This window comes from Theropithecus gelada, chromosome 6, assembly GCF_003255815.1.
Source record: "Theropithecus gelada isolate Dixy chromosome 6, Tgel_1.0, whole genome shotgun sequence".
Classification (NCBI taxonomy): domain Eukaryota; kingdom Metazoa; phylum Chordata; class Mammalia; order Primates; family Cercopithecidae; genus Theropithecus; species Theropithecus gelada.
The window spans coordinates 147491956-147507713 of NC_037673.1; the positions used below are offsets into that span (position 1 = coordinate 147491956).

A 15758-nucleotide genomic window follows, 5' to 3' on the forward strand; every position below is an offset into this window, starting at 1 on the left:
CCCAGGCCAACTTGTCAATTCTCTCAACCTAGGAGAGGCCGATTCCAGATATTCTGACTAGTCTACTAAGTCCCAGAACAGACCCAGGTTCCACTCTGCACTTCGTCATTTTTTTAGGGTCCGACCTTGAAGTCACTTCCCTCCAGAAGACCCCCCCCAACCATCTGGTGCCCCCAAATTACTCTGCACTCCAGTTATACCTATGCCAATCCGACTCATTTGGCACTTACTGGCACACAATGCCTTTCAGGTCTCACTCATAGCACATCTCCCCATTTGACCAAAAGTTCCTGGAAGGCAAAGCCAGCTCCTTATGCACCTGTGCATCAAGAACACTGCATGGTGCTGGGCGCAGGAGCCATCTGGAAATGACGCTTGGGAGAGCGCTGGGAGAGCAGACTCTGGTTCTACTCCTGCCTTCTCATCTCTAGGCCTTAGTTTCCCCATTTGTGAAATGTGCCATTATTCTACTCATTCATTGAACAAACTCAGAAAAGACATCCACCAGGCACTCTTCTCCCGCTACAGAAATACACTCGAGAGGACCACACTCACCCCCTTCTATTCTAGGAAAAGAGAAAGACAATAAACACTAAAAATAATTTGCCAGACACTAAGTTCTATGCATATGCTTTCACATCAGCAAATAAACGAGATTCTTTCATAGCATGATACATGCATGAGAAAAGTAAAATAGTAATGACAGAAAGTGAAAAAAGGGGCTGCTTTGCATAAAAAGATCAGGGAAGGCCCCTCTGAGGAGCTGACATTTGAGCTGAGACTTGATCGATAAGGAAAAACCAGTCATGGGAAAAGCTGGGGAAAGATGTTCTGGGCAGAGGGAGCAGCACGTTTGAAAGCCTAAGGATGAGAACAAGCTTGGCTTGCTGGAGGGGGAAAAGCAGGCCAGCATGGTGTGGCCAAATCACAGCGGGTAAAACAGTAACCAGTGGGTTGGAGAGAGAGGCAGACAAACAACCACCTACAACGCTGCCTCACTCAAATCAGGTCGGCCTGACCCAACCGGGACATCCGGGCCCCAAGTCACAGGCAGCACTGGGGGTAAGGGTATGACTCAGACCCCACAGCTTCCTGGGGCCCCGAAAAACCTGGTGGGGGTATCCAGGGGTAGGCATCAACCCTCAGCATGAGTGCCATGCCATACCCATGGAACACCCAAGACTGGGAGACAAACATGGTTACATAAGCGTGTAGAACACTGCACACTCCCAGTGGCAGCTTCCAGAGAGACATGATCAATTGCTTCCATGAAGTGCCAGTCCCTGATCACATTATTTTCCCGGGACACAGCAGGACAGCAGCCTTGGTCAGGGGAAAGGGAACACGGTCCAGGATTCAAGGGTTGCTAGTCTTGGGAAAGTCTTAACCTTCTCTAGGCCTCAGTTTCCTCATCTGAAAATTAAGAGTTGTTAGAAAGATTAAGAGAGGCTGGGCGCGGGAGCTCACACTTGTAATCCCAGCACTTTGGGAGGCTGAGGCGGGCAGATCACTTGAGGTCAGGAGTTTGAGACCAGCCTGGCCAACATGGTGAAACCCCGTCTCTAAAAAATCAAAAAATTAGCCGGGCATGCTGGCGGGTACCTGTAATCCCAGCTACTTGGGAGGCTGAGGTAGCAGAATAGTTTGAACCTGAGAGGCAAGTTGTAGTGAGCCGAGATTGCGCCACTGTACTCCAGCCTGGGTAACAAAGTGAGACTCTGTTTCAAAAAAAAAAGAAGATTAAATGAGATACAGAATGTAAGCACTGTGCCTGGCACATAGTAAGCTATTAGCATTAGCATTAGCAGTTTTTTCACTGCCTCAGTTTCTTCTGTTGCAAAACAGAGAACACCACGGGGATGCTGAGTTTGTATTAATTAATATTCTACCCTCCTAATACAATTCTACCCTCCTTTGTCAAGGATTTTTCTTAAAAATTCTGAGTCTCCTTTTCTGACCTCTCATCAGATGCCAAATTCCCCTCTATCACACCCCATTGTTTGGAAAATGAGTAAGTGCTGATTAAATCCCATTTTGACGGCACTGTGAAAAAAAAAAATGATGCATTAGGAATCTACACATTTCCCTGCACTGTCATTCTGCAAGGGGGTGGGGAAGGACGTTGCTGATTCTTCTGCATCATCCACGAAAGTCCCTCCCTCCCCCTACCAAAACACAATCTCTCACCCAGTCGCACAAAATTCCCATCTGCTCCTGTACACACAATGAATGTACAACGCACACGTGCACACAAATGTCCTACAGTGGAAAGCTCAGCCTTCAAACTCCATCCCCAGAAGCACTCCTGGACACTCATCTATCCTGCACATGTACACAAATGTCTCCAACAATGTGCACGCAAAACATGTTCAGTAGAAATCGTATAATAGGAACTCTGGAGTCAAATGCCTGAGTTCAGATCTGACTTTGCAACTCACAGCTGTGTGACCTCAAGCTCCAAGTACCTCGGTTTCCTAAAGCATAAAATGGAGATAAAAACAATGTTTAGGATGGAAGTGACAATTAAATGAGTCTAATACACGTACAGCGTTAAGATCAGCACTTGGAAAGCACCCAATAAGAATTATTATTTTCCTCCTCGTGACATATGTACACTGCTTCCACAACTTTATACGAAACTCCTGACGCCGCGTAGGAAACTCGTCTCCACAGGGTAGACACCCAAACGGCCGCAGCGCCGCCCGCACCCGGAGGGTCTGCGCGCTGTACAGCCGCCCCACGCCGTTCTCAGGCGCGCTGCCCCGCGCAGTGCGCACGCGCGCCCCCCACCAGCCCCAGCGCCAAGCAGGGAGTCCCCTCGCTGCCCTGCCTGGCAGCTGGCGGAGAGGCCCCGGGACCTCGCGCGCGGGGCCCGGGTGCACAAACCATCTTCCCAGCTCGCGCCCCGCCACCACCGAGGCTCTGGACGATCTGGGCCCGGCCTCCCTTTTTCCCCTCCATCCCCACTCCGGCCCGACCAGCTTACCCGAGGACCGGGAACTTTAGGACACAGCGTCCCGCTTGCTGCGTCCAGCCCCTAATCCAGGGACTGGGCAGCGGCCAGGGACAGGCTCCGGCCCCCCGTAGCACTCCTCCGGCTCCTGGGCGGGGGCAGGGGGACCCGGCCGAGGACTAGGAAGTGCCGGGGGCCTAGCCGGGCCGCCCCACCCCTGGGAAAGTCCCCGGAGACTGGCAGACCGCTCGCCCAATCGTGCCGCGCGCTCCGGGCGGGCCCACGGCCGCCAGGGGTGGGACCGAGCGAGGTAAACACAGGCTGCCCGCGGTTCCGGGGGCCCGCGGTGTCATCACGTCCCCTCGGCGGCCTCCCCCTCTAGGAGCGACCTCGCTGGCGCCACCGTCCCGGGCCCGCGCGGCCCCTTGCCGCACTCCCAGCCCCGGAAGCCCCTGGCGGAGGCCTGGGGCCACCTTGAAAGTCGGAGTTTCAGAGCGGAGGCGAGCCACAGAGACCACCCAGCCCCTTCCTTGTGCCGAGGGGCGAGAGCGGGGAGGGGACCTGCCAAAAGGCACGTAAGCATTTGGCAGTAAGCCAGAGCTGGAGCTCAGGGCCCGAGTTCCGTCCAGGGAGCTCCAGGACTCTTCTTAACGAAACTATAGACATTCCGAGCTGAAAGGACCCGTAAAGACACTTACCACTAACATTTTTTGCTCCAGACATCGTAAAGGATTCCCAGACATTGTAAACGCTTTGCTCCTGGCATTGTAAATGCTTTGCGTGCATTATTTTCTTTGCACAATCACCCTAGTGAGGTGGGTTTTACTGCCTTTTCTTAAAATAAATAATATTTGAGTCACAAAAAGGTTAGATGACCTTAATAAAGGGCTGAACCAAGATTCAAACCCAGGTGGGCAAATCCAGAAGCCGCCTTCCACCCTACCTACCTATATGTGGGCTAGATAATCCCAACAGACTGGAATTTCCTAGACCGGTAAGGAACAGAAACTTGCTTTAAGGGTAGGAAAGCTTTTTAAAAGTTTATCCTTTTATTTTTAAAAAGAGAGAAAGGTAAATTTTAATTCCAAAAAGTAGAAGGCCTAACCTTGGAATAAAGAACGGCTCTTTAAACTAAATATAGCTTTATGAAAAACCTATTGCAAAAGACTCATTTCACTGGTACTGTTGAAAACTTAGTCATTGACAGGCCCTCATCCTCGAAAAGAATTAGGGGAAAGGATTTGGGGAACTGTTTAATACACACCCTCATTTTACAGAAGAGAGACTCATCAATCAACTGAGACTTCGCGATAATACACAGGCAGACGCTTGCCCAAATTAGATACCTAATCTGGGGATTCTCTAAGGTTTTGTAACGTCCTAGGGTTCCTTCAGTTACTTCAATGGTGTTATCAGATCTTCAAAACGATATTCATTCTAGTTTAATTATGAGAAGAATTACACTTATGGCTTGATTCAAAAGGGAGGAAGGGAGGGAGGAAGCGATGCAAACACCAAAGCACCACTGAGTGTCACCACGGGGGGGATTCTGCAGAGAAATTGGGAATCCTGGCCCTGGTATCATCTCCCAGGCATCATCTCCACCCATCAGGTCCCCACCTGCCAGTTTTCTTCCTGCTCTTCGCCTGTACTTCCCAATTCTCTTCCTGCAATGCTGTGTTCCTATTCCCAACCCACATCTTTTCCACCCCCACCCTCTATCCACTGAAAACTAAAATTCACCTAAAAATGACTGGTCTCTAATTACTTGCATTTTGTTTCCACACTATTTCAGCTGTTTTTGTAGCATGTCTGGCCTTAGCTGGGCAGTTTCATTTCTCAAAGTGCCCGCTAGGAATTCTCAAGCTTGACGTAAAAATGGCATTCAGTCACCTTTTTGTCTGATTTCCTAGTTCTGGATCCTTTTTCTTAACAGTTACAATTTGTGAGAAAACTTGTTTATTTATCAGTTGTGACTACCCCCACCCCTTCCATTCTTTTAAGTCTTGGTTTGTCTTCAGGGTATTCCACCCTGATAGAGGCCCTGGAGCCCATTGATAACAAACCCCTATTTGACAGATAGGTAAATTCAGTCCTCTGTCTAGAAAAGGACTTGCTCTAGGCCACACACACTGAGTGACACAACCGGGATTGGAATCCAGGGCCTTGGCTCCCAGTCCTGTGTGCTTGGTCCGCTCTACCAGGTTGCCTTCACAATGACATGGTTTTTCTCACTGTCTTGCAGAAACTCACCACTGTCATAAACACAGGCTATGAATCGAACTAATGGGATTCCAATCCCTGCCTAGCCACTTACTACCTGGGTGTCCCCTCTAAGCCTGAAGCTTCTGTCTGGAAAATGGGGGATAATATACCTATTCCTCATGTGATCATGAGGTTAAATTGGATAATGCAAATAAAGCCCAAGGCTCAGCACACAGTAGGCATTCAAGAAATGATAGTGGTGTCTAGCTGTGGGCTGCATGCATTGGGTAGAACTTTGCTGTTAAACTCTGCAGTGCAACCTCACCAGGCTCCATCCCACCATACACATCCTCTCTGAGACCCTAGCCTCTGGGGGCGTGGCAGGAATGGGAGACAGGCCCCCTAGCCTGGCACTGCCTGCTACCTTGTGGTCTGGAAGGGGATTTCCAAGTCAAGAAGCTGGGCCTGACGCTGGGAGCTGAGTGACTCAGGCAGGTGCAACCTCTTGTTCTTCCAGAGTAATGACAAGCACTCGCACAAAGCCACACCCAGAAGGAAGATCAAACTGCCTTTGTTTTGTTTTGTTTTATTTGGTTTTGTTTTAAAGCACACAACTTCTCAATCTCCTTTCTGCTACTCCCCCCTCCACCACCTCTACTGAGGTAGCTACAGAGTCAGACCCAGATACACATTTGAAGGAAATAAAAAACATACAAAAAATCCATCTATAACCAACTTAACTCTAGACCAAGTGCCAGAAGAGGGGTGGAGGCTGCATAATGAAAGCATTAAAAGGTAACATATGGAGTATTTGCTGTGTGCTAGCTCTGCGCTTTTATTCATAATTTGTCTCCCAACCAGCTTATGAGGTTGGTACCATTATCATCCACATTTCACAGATGAAACTGAAGCTTTGAGGTATTAGATGACTTGCCCAAGGTCTTACAGCGCAGCAAGTAACCAGAGCTTGAAGATCCAGGCTCTTAAATGCTTAACACTCTTAAGCATCATGCTCCAAAGTCCTGCCAGCTAGCAAGACATAGAACTCAGAATGCCAGGCTTGAAGCGTCTTTAGAAATGGTCAACCCAGGCGGGGCATGCGGTGGCTCATGCCTGTAATCCCAGCACTTTGGGAGGCTGAGCCAGGCGGATCTCCTGAAATCTGGAGTTCAAGACCAGCCTGGCCAACATGGTGAAACCCCGTCTCTACTAAAAATACAAAAATTAGCCAGGCATGGTGGCGGGCACCTGTAATCCCAACTACTCGAGAGGCTGAGGCAGGAGAATCACTTGAACCTGGGAGGCGGAGTTTGCAATGAGCCAAGATCACACCATTGCACTCTAGCTTGGGGACAAGAACAAGACTTCGTCTCAAAAAAAAAAAAAAAAAAAAAAAGAAAGAAATGATCAACTCAGTCTTTTCATTGTAGGGCTGGAACCACACCAAGGGCCAGAGAAGGGCAGGGATTTGCGGGAGGTCTTACGTTGAGTTTATGATTCATACACAGGATAGAACCCAAGTATCCTGCTCCCAGCGCAGTGCTGTTTCCACATACCCCACTGATTGGAAATGGAGCATCTAAATCAAACAAGCACATGCCTCATTCCATTAGGAGAATGAGTGAATCAGGGCCTTGGCTAGGGGAGAATGGAACTCAGGGGGAGCAGCTAATGAACCAGGAAAAGAGCAGCCCTTCCTTAGATCCATAGCCTGAGGCAATCTCAGGAGTGTAAAACCCTCCAGTGGATTCTAGGTACTTTTTGGTGCTGGGTGTAAGTGTATATTAGAGATTTTGATGATAGTTAAATGAGATAATGCACGCCAAGCACATGATACTGACTAAAATTGTTCTAGGCAATTGTGGCAGTTTTTGGTAAAAAGTAAATAAATGAGCAGAGTCCATGGTCCCAGCTTCTCTCCTCTGCCTAAGAACACATTTTTAATTATCTCTATCCACCTCCCAAATACCTGCATGAGGAGGTAGTTGTATCTTCAGAAGTTTTCACATTCATTCAGCACCTTAAGGTGAATGAAACCATTTCATATCCACAACTTGCCCGTCTCCTAAGAGACTGTCATGCAGAGGATAAGGTGTGGGCTCTGGCCTCTGGGCTTAAATCACAGCCCTGCCACTTATAACTCTGTGCCTTGGTTTCTTTATCAATGACATGAAGGTTATAACTGTGCCCAATTCACAGGATGGTGACAGTCAAATGCCACAGGACTTGGCCTCAGTGAAAGGTGGCGATGAACATTATGATCATCCATCCTGTGAGGCAGCAGGGATTGCTTCTCTCCTTTCCACAGGAGGACCCCAAGGCCTGGAGCTGGGGAGCAGCTTGCCCTGGACATCACACTGTCCTCTGAGGAGCTGGGCCTAGAAGGCATTGCTCTGACTACTCTCCAGGCTCTTTCCCCTCTTCCCCCTTCTCCATCCCAACTATGTTCCCTGTGTCCCTGGGCCTGCCTGTTACACTTCAGTTTCTAGGGCACCACTGGAGGAGAGGAAAGGCAAAGTGACACTGGGGGAAATTCCCAGCCTCGTCACATAGTCACATACGCGGCCTAGCCAAGCCCCTCCCACAGTTCCTAGGAACCCTGGGTCCCCCGACTCCAGCTTCTCCCCCCCTGGCCTCTCCGTCTCTCCAGGTCAGGGTGTCAAGCTGGATCTGGGCTTGCATCCAGGGTTGCCCCTCGTCATCCTCCTGGAAGTGGGAACAGGTCAGCCAGGCTCAGCCCGGCCCAGCCTCTCAGGAAGTTAGACCCACAAAACCGGAGCATTTCCTAATCCTGGGAAGCCCTAACAGGGCCCTGAGAGCAACCCTCTTTCAGTCCCACCCACCTTCCTCCCTGTCCTCTCCCACAGCCTCTTCTTCTATGGCCCCTCCCCGCTCTCCCTCCATTCCTCTGTAGCCTAGAAGCCACCATCAGACTTGGCCTCTGTTCCTTGCCTCTTCTAGCCAGGGACTTCCCTGGACTGTGAAAACATGCCTGGGGAGGAGATGAAGAGGGCCATTTGGATGAGCTGGCCTTTTCTTCATCATTCCTGGTTCCAGAGTTTCCTCATTCTTACGGTAATTTTTATGGACCACTCAGGATACAGGAGTGGACCAATCAGACCCGCTTCCTGCTCTCTCAGAGCTAACAGACTCTCAGGAGCCATATGGGGCTATCTAAATAAGTAGAATTAAACTAAAATTAAATAGAATTTTAGTCCAGATTTTCTAAGTAATCAAAGAGGAAGCTGCATCAGCTGTATCTGCCTGCCCTTGGCCTACTCCCTGTGCCCTGGGCTCTCTGTTAAAGGTTCCACCACAAAAGAGTCCAGCGGCCCTAGAAGCAGAGCAGGCAGGAGAGAAGCAAGAGATCCTTTTGCTCCAGTGTTAAGGAGGGCCTCAGCCTCCATTGTGTTCCCCTCGGAGGCAACATCGATTCTTGGTCTCTTCCTATCTAGCTGCAGACTTCTAATGTGCCCAATACACACCTGTACACTCCCCATCAAAAATTCACACACACACAGACACACACAGACCGTACACACAGATACACAAACAAATACAGTCACCAACTTACACCCACACAGACACATACACACCTCAGGGATCTGACACAACACAGGCATTCTCACACACACAAACACCCACATCCATGTTCACACTCGCACACCGCCCTTTTCTTGAGGGAAGAAGACAAAAATAGGCTTTTCTTTTTCCTTTGGAAAAGCTAGTAACAACTAGAGAGAAAGAGCCTGGCCAAGAAGGCAAGGCCAGAAGAAGAGGGGCAGGAAGAAGAAACGAGATGGGGGAGAGAAGACAGCGGAGAAGGAGGCTGGGTGAGGAGCAGGGGCTGGGAACCCAAGACTTGGGTGGGAAGAGCAAGCTGGGCTGGGAGCAGCAGACCCTGACTGGCAGGACATGGGAAGCCAGGTGGCTCTTGGCATGGAGCTGGGGGTGTCTGCTGACCCCAGCACCCTTGTGCGGTGGGTCCCTTCCCCTGTCCTGGCCACCCACCCCCATCTGGTCACTCACCTGGGGAAGGGCAGGAGAATACCAGGGTGTGTGCACCGGGGGCGGCTGTCCCTGCGAAGGCTCCTAGGCTCACTGTGCTTCTGCAGGAAGGAGGGCTGGGCTGAGCTGACTTTTAGGCAGGAGGGGAATTCCCCGAGATGGAGGAGCCGCCACCAGGCAGCCCCGCAAGGCCCAGCTGAGGCCCCATCCTGCCCCCTGGCAGAGCAGAGGGCCCTTATTTGTCAGCCTCCACCTGTCACTTCCCAGACTGGCTGTCCCGTGCTGTGAATTCCAGGGAGTTGGCAGGGGAGCGGGGGGGAATATGGGGGGAAGAGCTGGAAGCCTGATGCTTCCTCAGCTGGGCTGGGAAGAGGCACCCGAGGATGGGCTGGGGCAACCTGGCCTGGCCTCCCTGGGTTCTCCTGAAGACCTCCATTTCCTCCTTCGCCTAAGGTGGGGGATTCCAGTGTTTAGGGCCCTGAGGAAGCTGCCAGATGCCCAGCCCACATCCTCCTACCCCGTTCCTATCCCACCTGTTTCCACTTACTCTCTGAGGCTTCTCCATCCATAGTGAAGGAGGGGCCCACTCCTTTCTCGGTGCATGCCGAGTCACATTTGGATGTCAGGTAAGGCCTTAGAAACTGCAGCGCAAGGAATTCTGCACTGACCAGCTGGAGATCCTGAACAAGTCACCTTGTCATCCTAAGCCCCAGTAATTCCTTGCTTAATGAGTCCTGCTTTGCCTGACTCCTGCCATTTAATGGTAATTAAAATGATGGGCCGGCACAGTGGCTCATGCCTATTAATCTCAGCACTATGTGAGGCCCGAGGCAGACTTGAGCCCAGGAGTTTGAGACCAGCCTGTGCAACATGGCAAAAACACTGTCTCTACAAAAAATACAAAATTTAGCTGGGCGTGGTGGCGCTTGCCTGTAGTCCCAGCTACTTGGGAGGCTGAGGTGGGAGAATCGCTTGAGCCCAGGAGATTGAGGCTGCAGTGAACCATGATGGCGCCACTACACTCCAGCCTGGGCAACAGCGTGAAACCCTGTCTCAAAAATAATAATAGCTTTAGAAATAAAAATCATGATTTGTAGACATCCTTTGTAAACTACTGACTGCTTTACAAACATAATGTCTTTGTTCCTTATCCCCTGAAAAGATGCCTGGGGAGGGGATGAAGAGGGCTGTTTGGATGAGCTGTGGCCTTTCTTCATCATCCTGGTTCCAGAGTTTCCTCATTCTTATGGTAACATTTATGGACCACTGAGGATACAAGAGTGGACTAATGAGACCCGCTTCCTGCCTTCTCAGAGCTCCCAGACTCTCAGGAGCCATATGGGGCTATTTAAATATAAATCAAGTAGAATTAAACTAAAATTAAATAGAATTAACAGTTCAATTCCTCAGCAGCACAAGCTGCATTTCAAGTGCTCAACCACCACATGTACCTACTACATTAGATTACATGCATATATGACATTTCCATTATTACAGAAAGTTCTATTGGATAGCACTGCTCTGGGGGCCATAGGTAAATGAACAGGCGATTACAATAAAGTATAGGAAAGATGTGTTTTGGCAGGAGAAATGCAGGGGTCTTTGGGAGCCTGGACAAAAGAGTGTCTGGTCAGGATATAGGGATCTGGGAAGTCTTCCTGGAGGAAGTGACATCTAAACTGAGACCTGAAAGTAGCCAAGAAAGAATATAAGGAAGAGTGTTCTCCACAAAGGGAATAGAATATACAAAGAGAAGAGAGAACTTGTTCCGAGAATAGAAAGAGAAGAGAGAGAATATTCCATGAACTGTTCACTCTGAGTAGACCAAGGGGTTTGAGGCAGATTGGGGGAAGTGACAGAGGTAGACCTGGAGAAATAAACAGGTCCAGGTCGCAAGGGGCCACATGCAGCCTCTGCGGGAGGAGAGGGACGATAAGAGGTGGGGGTGGAGAAGGGTCCATTGAATCCCATCCAACTGCATCTGTGCCCTTCAGATCAGGATTATCCGGGGATGCTAAATCTAGCCCAATTGCCTCACTTTACAGATAAGGAAGTGGAGGCCAGACAGGGGAAATACATTTCCATGTGAGTAAACAGACGGACTTCCTGACTCCTAGTCCAGTGCTCTTTCCCATACCACACTCAGCCCCTCAGTGGCACTGCTACTTTTCAAGCTCGATTGCCACACGTGGCAAGCAGCTACCATACCAGACTGCACAGATATTTCCATCATCACAGAAAGTGCAGTTGGATGAATGACACCGACCCTTGAGCTAGACCAGGGGCAAAAAGATGATATGTTTGCCTGTACATAGACCCTTTTCTCTGCAGGGGGTGAAAATGTGTGTAGCTCAGCCCTAATGTTCCTGGATTGCAGTTTCCCCCCCATATACAATATTTTCACTTTGGAGTCCACTGTAATCACATATTCTCTGTAAATTCGCAGAGCCTGGCTTAGACCAGTTCCTGCCCATGGAATCTTAGATGGCAAAGGGACCTTGAAGGGCTAAGGAGTTTCAAGGAGCTGGAGTGAATATGAGCTGGGATTTCCAGTTAGAATACTTGACTGGCACATCCTGTGAGGAGAATGGCTCTGAGCTCTCCCTGCTGAAATGCTGACAGCAATCAGTTTCTCTCTCCTCTTCCCCCTTCCAGCCATGGATTCCCTGAAGTTGCCTTCTCTGTTCAGGCCAGTGGGTAGACACCAAGGAAGAAGAGGCCCTCAGACTGGGAATCAGTAGAGCTGACTTTGAGTCCTGGCTCTGCCATATGGCCCTAGGCAAGTCTTTGGTCCTCAACTCCTCCTTCTATAATGTAAAAAATCAGGCTAGATGACCACTAAGGGACCTTCCATTCTGACACTTTAAGGAAGTCCAAAAGTTCAGAGGAAGGAGAAATCAGGAGGAATAAAGGTAGATTGCCAATATGTGGTTAGGAAATAAAAACACTAATAGTTAATATTTAAGCTTATCATGTGCCAGGCACAGTACTCAGTGCTCTTAAGTGAATTATTTCATGCAGCTCTCTTAAGAACTGTATAATACTGGTACTACTATTCTGCAAAAGAAGAAATGAGGCTTCTAGTGAGTTAAGTCAACTGCTAATAAATGGCACAAGTAGAGTTCAAACCCAAGTAATGTCTCCAGCGCGCATGTGGAGGAGATGAGACCTATACTGGATCTTAAAAGAGGGCAAGATTTGGGTATACGCAAGGAAACTCTCACAGGACCACTCTTTTGATACTTTTTATCCAGCCCTACCTCACCCATTTTGACATCTTTGGTCTTGCTGCTGTTATAGGGACAGGATTGGGCCAGTCTCTCAAAAGCTATTTGATACTTATTTAGGGAATGAATGAATTTGACTCTGTGAGTTTCCTGGTTCACCAATTCTGTTGAAAGTTCCCCAAGGATAGAAACTCTTCATGCCATTAGCCCAGGATTTGGCAGATTTCTGGACCCCATCATAGAGCTAAGGAATCAGACTCTCTAACGAGGGGATCCCGAAAGGCAGCAGTTTAATTAAACTCCCTGATACTCCCCATAGAGTTTGAGAAGCCAAAACTCTCTGAGCTGGATCTTCCAACTCCAAAGCGAGAATTATCTGCTCACATATAGGCAGCCAGGTCGAACTCACTGTCAGGAACCTGAGGATGCGTTCACTTCTCTGAGTCACCCAAGCATGAAATCTATGATTTTTTCAAAGTCCCACTCAAGCCAATGAAGTTACCTTCTTATCTGAACTTTGAGGACAGGCAGCTAGAAGAGGTCAGAGAATCACAGTTTTTCAGATGTCTGCTGGCTCAATAGCCTACCCAGAGCCAGCACATCCTCCCCTACCCTTGGCAAGTGGTCAGTCAAGTTTTGCCACCATACTTCAATGACGGAGAGCTCACTAGCTTACAGGTAGTCCATTGCATTGTCAGTCAGCTCTTATTTAAAGCTCAGGTCTGCCTTTTTCTCCTTTGGATGAGTGCCTATCAATGGCTGACAAATTCTTCCAAGGCCGTTCATGATCTAGCCTCTACTTACCATCCCTTTCCACTCTAACCACCCCTAAGGGTTCCTCAAATGTGCAATGGTGCAATCTTGGTTCACTGCAACCTCCGCCTCCCAGGTTCAAGTGATTCTCCTACCTCAGCCTTCTGAGTAGCTGGGATTACAGGCACGCACCACCACGCCTGGCTAATGTTTTGTATCTTTAGTAGAGACGGGGTTTCACCATGTTGGCTGGGCTCGTCTCAAACTCCTGACCTCATGATCCATCTGCCTCGGCCTCACAAAGTGCTGGGGTTACAGGCGTGAGCCACCATGCGTGGTCTTCCTTTCTGCTTCTTTTGGCTTCCTTGCATGTGCCTTGGCCGCTGGCTGTAGCACCTCCCCCCACTGTGCCCTTCACCTGGCCAATGCCTGCTTATTTTCTCTGTCTCGACTTAAGTGTGCCCCTTCTAGGAAGTTTCCCTGACCTTGCCCATTCCTGCACTCCCCTCCAGACCACAGCAGGCCCCTCGTTCTGCATTTTCAAGCCCTCCCTTTCTCTCTCTCTGCAACTAGTTGTAATAAAATGATTATTGGTGCAGTTAATTTAGCATCTGATGAGAGAAATGGTTTTCAACCAGGGATGATTTTGGCCCCCACAGGACAACTGGCAATATCTGGAGACATTTTTCATTGTCACAACTGAGGAGGGAGTATACTACTGGCATTTAGTGGACAGAAGTCAGGGATGCTGCCAAGCAGCTTACCATGCACAGGACAGATCCCCATAACAAAAAATGATCCAACCTAACACATCACTGGTGTTCTCAACATGTCCATAGAGAAAACTTGTGCTGGAGTACAAGCCCAGTGTAGTCAGGGACTATTTCTTCTTTGATTGTCACAATTTCACCAGTGCCTAGCAAACAGCAGACAATCCATGAATGCTTGTGGAGGGAAGGAGAGAAGAAGGAAGTGGGTCATAGAATGAACTGCTAGAATCCCATCGAGTGAGGCTGATGCGTACAATGTCCCTGAGGTTGGGGAGAGTAGAGGACTGGGGAGACACATGTAAAGTGAGCTGAGACTGGGCAGACAGACCTCGGGAGCCTTGAACACTGGGTTAAAGAATGTTGCCTCTGGCCGAGCGTGGTGGCTCACGCCTGTAATCCCAGCACTTTGGGAGGCTGAGGTGGGCGAATCACAAGGTCAGGAGATCGAGACCATCCTGGCTAACATGGTGAAACCCCGTTTCTACTAAAAATACAAAAAATTAGCTGGACGTGGTGGTGGGCACCTGTAGTCCCAGCTACTTGGGAGGCTGAGGGAGGAGAATAGCGTGAACCCAGGAGGCAGAGCTTACAGTGAGCCAAGATCATGCCACTGCACTCCAGCTGGAGCAACAGAGCAAGACTCTATCTCGAAAAAAAAAAAAAAAATTGTCACCTCCATTCAATAAGCAATGGGGAGGCCATAGGAGTCTTTCTTTCCACTAATATTAACAAAATATTTTTGTGGCCGAAAATGATCTGATCAAACTGGCACCTCAGGAAGAGATCTGGGGACAGTGAGAAGTATGTCTTGCGAAAGGGGATTTGAATTGTTAGTGACAGAGGCAGGTCTTAAATCCACAAATATCCCTCCTTATTTTACTGGTGCACATAGGGTAACCCTGATTGCAAACAGCTGTCTGGAGAGCCGGCAGCACCCTTTTTCAGACTATGAGTAAATGGACAGGTCTCAAACTTTGAGGCCACAGGCATCTGCTTGGTGCCAGGCCAGCCGCTGTTACTGACTCACCTTGTGGCCTCATCAGTACTTCCTCTCTCCATCCCTCACCTTCCTCATCTGTAAAAGGGAGTACATTCTCTTCGCTATTTATTTATTTATTTATTTATTTATTTATTTTTGAGACGGAGTCTCGCTCTGTCGCCCAGGCTGGAGTGCAGTGGCGCGATCTCGGCTCACTGCAAGCTCCGCCTCCCGGGTTCACGCCATTCTCCTGCCTCAGCCTCCCGAGTAGCTGGGACTACAGGCACCCACAACCGCGCCCGGCTAATTTTTTGTATTTTTAGTAGAGACGGGGTTTCACCGTGGTCTCGATCTCCTGACCTTGTGATCCGCCCGCCTCGGCCTCCCAAAGTGCTGGGATTACAGGCGTGAGCCACCGCGCCCGGCTCTCTTCGCCATTTATAACACTGAGCACAGCTGTGTGCACACAAGGGCATCCATTAGGATAATTTCATAGAGAACAGTATAGGCCAGGGGTTTGTTAACTTTAGTGTCCTTTTACGAGGGGTTCTCAGTCCTGACTGCACATTTATTTTATTTTATTTTATTTTTTTTTGAGACGGAGTCTCGCTCTGTCGCCCAGGCTGGAGTGCAGTGGCCGGATCTCAGCTCACTGCAAGCTCCGCCTCCCGGGTTCCCGCCATTCTCCTGCCTCAGCCTCCCGAGTAGCTGGGACTACAGGCGCCCACAACCGCGCCCGGCTAATTTTTTGTATTTTTAGTAGAGACGAGGTTTCACCGTGGTCTCGATCTCCTGACCTTGTGATCCGCCCGCCTCGGCCTCCCAAAGTGCTGGGATTACAGGCGTGAGCCACCGCGCCCGGC

The 15758-nt window shown here is 49.5% G+C and overlaps 1 protein-coding gene across 12 annotated transcripts in view; it reads right to left on the reverse strand.

Moving 5' to 3' along the window:
* The window catches only part of TNIP1 (TNFAIP3 interacting protein 1), a 58937-nt gene extending 49168 nt beyond the window's left edge, over positions 1-9769 (reverse strand). For 4 of the 12 annotated variants that reach the window (XM_025387538.1, XM_025387534.1, XM_025387529.1 and 1 more), the window contains exon 1: positions 2987-3191. The gene's annotated coding sequence lies outside the window, so the exon portion shown is untranslated. Of the gene's footprint in view, positions 1-2986; positions 3708-9187; positions 9290-9699 lie in introns of those variants that run through there. The other 8 variants (XM_025387537.1, XM_025387541.1, XM_025387532.1 and 5 more) reach the window with 5 other exon arrangements.
* Positions 9770-15758: the final 5989 nt, after the last annotated feature.